This window comes from Coregonus lavaretus (genome assembly GCF_964263955.1).
Source record: "Coregonus lavaretus genome assembly, chromosome: 8".
In the NCBI taxonomy this organism is placed as follows: Eukaryota; Metazoa; Chordata; class Actinopteri; order Salmoniformes; family Salmonidae; genus Coregonus; species Coregonus lavaretus.
Window position 1 is genome coordinate 23,224,923 of NC_139995.1, and position 6,000 is coordinate 23,230,922.

Sequence of the window (6,000 nt, forward strand, 5' to 3'; positions counted from 1 at the left end):
GCCTCTTGGACCTAGACTTGGCGCTCCGGTATCGCTTGCCGTGCGGTAGCAGAGAGAACAGTCTATGACTAGGGTGGCTGGAGTCTTTGACATATTTTAGGGCCTTCCTCTGACACTGCCTGGTATAGAGGTCCTGGATGGCAGAAAGCTTGTGGTCGGAGGCCGAGCAGTTGCCATACCAGGCACTGATGCAACCAGTCAGGATGCTCTCAATGCAGCTGTTGAACCTTTTGAGGATCTGAGGACCCATGCCAAATCTTTTCAGTCTCCTTAGGGGGAATAGGTTTTGTCGTGCCCTCTTGACGACTGTCTTGGTGTGTTTGGACCATGTTAGTTTGTTGGTGATGTGGACACCAAGGAACTTGAAGCTCTCAACCTGCTCCACTACAGCCCCATCGATGAGAATGGGGGAGTGCTCGGTCCTCTTCTTTTTCCTGTAGTCCACAATCATCTCCTTTGTCTTGATCACGTTGAGGGAGAGGTTGTTAACCTGGCACCACACGGCCAGGTCTCTGACCTCCTCCCTATAGGCTGTCTCGTCGTTGTTGGTGATCAGGCCTACCACTGTTGTGTCACCGGCAAACTTAATCATGGTGTTGGAGTCGTGCCTGGCCATGCAGTCATGAGTGAACAGGGAGTACAGGAGGGGACTGAGAACGCACCCCTGAGGGCCCCCCGTGTTGAGGATCAGTGTGGCGGATGTGTTGTTACCTACCCTTAACAACTGGGGGCGGCCCGTCAGGAAGTCCAGGATCCAGTTGCAGAGGGAGGTGTTTAGTCCCAGGGTCCTTAGTTTAGTGATGAGCTTTGAGGGCACTATGGTGTTGAACGCTGAGCTGTAGTCAATGAATAGCATTCTCTAATAGGTGTTCCTTTTGTCCAGGTGTGAAAGGGCAGTGTGGAGCACAATAGAGATTGCAAAATCTGTGGATCTGTTGGGGCAGTATGCAAATTGGAGTGGGTCTATGGTTTCTGGGATAATGGTGTTGATGTGAGCCATGACCAGCCTTTCAAAGCACTTCATGGCTACAGACGTGAGTGCTACGGGTCGGTATTCATTTAGGCAGGTTAACTTAGTGTTCTTGGGCACAGGGACTATGGTGGTCTGCTTGAAACATGTTGGTATTACAGACTCAGACAGGGAGAGGTTGAAAATGTCAATGAAGACACTTGGCAGTTGGTCAGCGCATGCTTGGAGTACACGTCCTGGTAATCCGTCTGGCCCTGCGGCCTTGTGAATGTTGACATGTTTAAAGGTCTTACTCACATCGGCTACGGAGAGTGTGATCACACAGTCGTCCGGAACAGCTGATGCTCTCATGCATGTTTCAGTGTTACTTGCCTCGAAGCGAGCATAGAAGTAATTTAGCTCGTCTGGTAGGCTCGTGTCCTGGGCATCTCGCGGCTGTACTTCCCTTTGTTGTCTGTAATAGTTTGCAAGCCCTGCCACATCCGACGAGCGTCGGAGCCGGTGTAGTACGATTCAATCTTAGTCCTGTATTGACTCTTTGCCTGTTTGATGGTTCGTCGGAGGGCATAGCAGGATTTCTTATAAGCTTCCGGGTTAGAGTCCCGCTCCTTGAAAGCGGCAGCTCTACCCTTTAGCTCAGTGCGGATGTTGCCTGTAATCCATGGCTTCTGGGTGGGGTATGTACGTACAGTCACTGTGGGGACAACGTCATCGATGCACTTATTGATGAAGCCAGTGACTGATGTGGTGTACTCCTCAATGCCATCGGAAGAATCCCGGAACATATTCCAGTCTGTGCTAGCAAAACAGTCCTGTAGCTTAGCATCTGCTTCATCTGACCACTTTTTTATTGACCGAGGCACTTGTGCTTCCTGCTTTAGATTTTGCTTGTAAGCAGGAATCAGGAGGATATAATTATGGTCAGATTTGCCAAATGGAGGGCGAGGGTACACGTATCTGTATGTGGAGTAAATGTGGTCTAGAGTTTTTTTCCCTCTGGTTGCACATTTAACATGCTGGTAGAAATGAGGTAAAATGGATTTAAGTTTCCCTGCATTAAAGTCCCCGGCCACTAGGAGTGCCGCCTCTGGATGACCGTTTTCCTGTTTGCTTTTGGCCGTATACAGTTCATTGAGTGCGGTCTTAGTGCCAGATTCGGTTTGTGGTGGTAAATAGACAGCTACAAAGAATATACAGTGGGGGAAAAAAGTATTTAGTCAGCCACCAATTGTGCAAGTTCTCCCACTTAAAAAGATGAGAGAGGCCTGTAATTTTCATCATAGGTACACGTCAACTATGACAGACAAATTGAGAATTGTTTTTCCAGAAAATCACATTGTAGGATTTTTAATGAATTTATTTGCAAATTATGGTGGAAAATAAGTATTTGGTCACCTACAAACAAGCAAGATTTCTGGCTCTCACAGACCTGTAACTTCTTCTTTAAGAGGCTCCTCTGTTCTCCACTCGTTACCTGTATTAATGGCACCTGTTTGAACTTGTTATCAGTATAAAAGACACCTGTCCACAACCTCAAACAGTCACACTCCAAACTCCACTATGGCAAAGACCAAAGAGCTGTCAAAGGACACCAGAAACAAAATTGTAGACCTGCACCAGGCTGGGAAGACTGAATATGCAATAGGTAAGCAGCTTGGTTTGAAGAAATCAACTGTGTGAGCAATTATTAGGAAATGGAAGACATACAGGACCACTGATAATCTCCCTCGATCTGGGGCTCCACGCAAGATCTCACCCCGTGGGGTCAAAATGATCACAAAAATCCCAGAACCACACGGGGGGACCTAGTGAATGACCTGCAGAGAGCTGGGACCAAAGTAACAAAGCCTACCATCAGTAACACACTACGCCACCAGGGACTCAAATCCTGCAGTGCCAGACGTGTCCCCCTGCTTAAGCCAGTACATGTCCAGGCCCGTCTGAAGTTTGCTAGAGTGCATTTGAATGATCCAGAAGAGGATTGGGAGAATGTCATATTGTCAGATGAAACCAAAATAGAACTTTTTGGTAAAAACTCAACTCATCATGTTTGGAGGACAAAGAATGCTGAGTTGCATCCAAAGAACACCATACCTACTGTGAAGCATGGGGGTGGAAACATCATGCTTTGGGGCTGTTTTTCTGCAAAGGGACCAGGACGACTGATCCGTGTAAAGGAAAGAATGAATGGGACCATGTATCTTGAGATTTTGAGTGAAAACCTCCTTCCATCAGCAAGGGCATTGAAGATGAAACGTGGCTGGGTCTTTCAGCATGACAATGATCCCAAACACACCGCCCGGGCAACGAAGGAGTGGCTTCGTAAGAAGCATTTCAAGGTCCTGGAGTGGCCTAGCCAGTCTCCAGATCTCAACCCCATAGAAAATCTTTGGAGGGAGTTGAAAGTCCGTGTTGCCCAGCGACAGCCCCAAAACATCACTGCTCTAGAGGAGATCTGCATGGAGGAATGGGCCAAAATACCAGCAACAGTGTGTGAAAACCTTGTGAAGACTTACAGAAAACATTTGACCTGTGTCATTGCCAACAAAGGGTATATAACAAAGTATTGAGAAACTTTTGTTATTGACCAAATACTTATTTTCCACCATAATTTGCAAATAAATTCATAAAAAATCCTACAAAGTGATTTTCTGGAAAAATAATTCTCATTTTGTCTGTCATAGTTGACGTGTACCTATGATGAAAATTACAGGCCTCTCTCATCTTTTTAAGTGGGAGAACTTGCACAATTGGTGGCTGACTAAATACTTTTTTCCCCCACTGTAGATGAAAACTCTCTTGGTAGATAGTGTGGTCTACAGCTTATCATGAGATACTCTACCTCTGGCGAGCAAAACCTCGAGACTTCCTTAGATTTCGTGCACCAGCTGTTGTTTAGAAATATACATAGAACGCCACCCCTTGTCTTACCAGAAGCTGCTGTTCTATCCTGCTGATACAGTGTATAACCCGCCAGCTGTATGTTATTCATGTCTTTATTCAGCCACTACTTAGTGAAACGTAAGATATTACAGTTTTTAATGTCCCGTTGGTAGGATATTCGTGCCTGTAGTTCGTCCACTTTCTTATCAAGCGATTGTAAGTTGGCCAATAGTATCGATGGCAAAGGCAGATTAGCCACTCGTCGCCGGCTCCTTACCAGGCACCCCGATCTCCTTCTGCGATATCTCCTTTTCTTTCTACTGCGAATGACGGGGATGAGGGCCCTGTCGGGTGTCTGGAGCAAATCCCTCTCGTCCTACTCATTAAAGAAAAATGATTTGTCCATTTCAAGGTTAGTTATCGCTGTTCTGATGTCCAGAAGCTCATTTCGGTCATAAGAGACGGTAGCAGCAACATTATGTACCAAATAAGTTACAAACAATGCGAAAAAACACGGTTGGTTAAGAGTCCATAATACGGCAGCCATCCCCTCCGGCGCCATTTACATTGCAGTATATATGATAGAGCCATGACCAGCCTTACATAGCAGTATATGATGGATGTCAGGAAGAGATGGCCATTACATTTGACACACTGCTCTCTGGCAAGACCTTTGGGAGGACCAGACATTCCCAGAACTTTGATTCCTTGTAACTGTCTCCTTGTAACAGACACGGAGAGGAAGCAATCCTTTAAAAAGGCCTTGTTGTCTGCCATGAAGCGTCAATGTGTACACACAAACTTGTTATCCCCCGTTGCTACTGGGATAAGCATGAGTAATTCTGGATGGGACCCTGGAAAAGTGGGAGAAGTAGAGTGTAATTCAGGATTCTGGGCGGGGCACGCCCGAGTTTGGGCAGGGTACGTTGACATAAGCATCAGCACCTGGTCTTCTCCAATGTGGTCATGTCCAGTGTGAACTATAGGAACGTCTTCCGTCCTGTTCAGGGACATTCTGTCATATTAATTCATTCCCATTTGTATTGGTCCATCAATTAAATCTGTTAATCTACAATGCCTATTCAAGTTTTTCTTCAGACTGTTGTCAACAACAGATTTGTCATTTGTGATAAAGACCTGGCCAACTGGCACATTGAAACACAGGAAGCATGGTAGAATGATTAAAACAACCACTTCAGCACTATTCTATTTAGATTACAGAATTTAGAAAAGTCCTAGAGAAACCTTCTGCATATTCTAAACACACACACACACACACACACACACACACACACACACACACACACACACACACACACACACACACACACACACACACACACACACACACACAATGTGGTCGTTCATGCACCTCCTTCTCTGTAGCTCTCCCAAAATGTCTGTGTATTTATGAGACCTGAACGCCACATAAATTCTCTTTCACAGGACAGTTGGCAGCAGCACCTCTCTTTTCCCATCCCAGGCCTTAAACCCAGAGCACCTCACACACACACACACACACGCACACAGACACACACACACACACACACACACACACTCACACACACACACGCACACACACACACGCACCTACACACACACACACACACACGCACACACACGCACACTCTCACACACACAATGCACACTCTCACAAACAGCGGGCCGTCTGTCTGGCCTGCCTTTGTTAGCGCTGATCGGTTCGGTTCTGGGAAACTCTCCCTTTCCCCTCTCTACATCACCAGTAAAAGCTCCCCATGAAAAAAGGTCTGAATGGCCTGTAGACACAGAACAATGTGAAGACAAGGTAATGGAAGGATTCTGTGTGGGCTAGGGTTATTTAAACACAGATATGGTAAATGAAGATGGATGTGACTGTAAACGACAGACAATGTTTGTTACTGTGTAACATGTGTTTGAGTGTGTTTGTCACAGAGAAAACATCATGTCAAGACTAAAGTATTATAACTAATTACATTTGGCATTAGCTGTTGATTTACACTCTACTAAATGTGCACATTTTAGAAGGTACTTGCATGACAGCTAAATGTGTTTGTGTGTGCGGTGTGTGTGTGTGTGCACACTGTATGTACAGTGAGGGAAAAAAGTATTTGATCCCCTGCTGATTTTGTACGTTTGCCCACTGA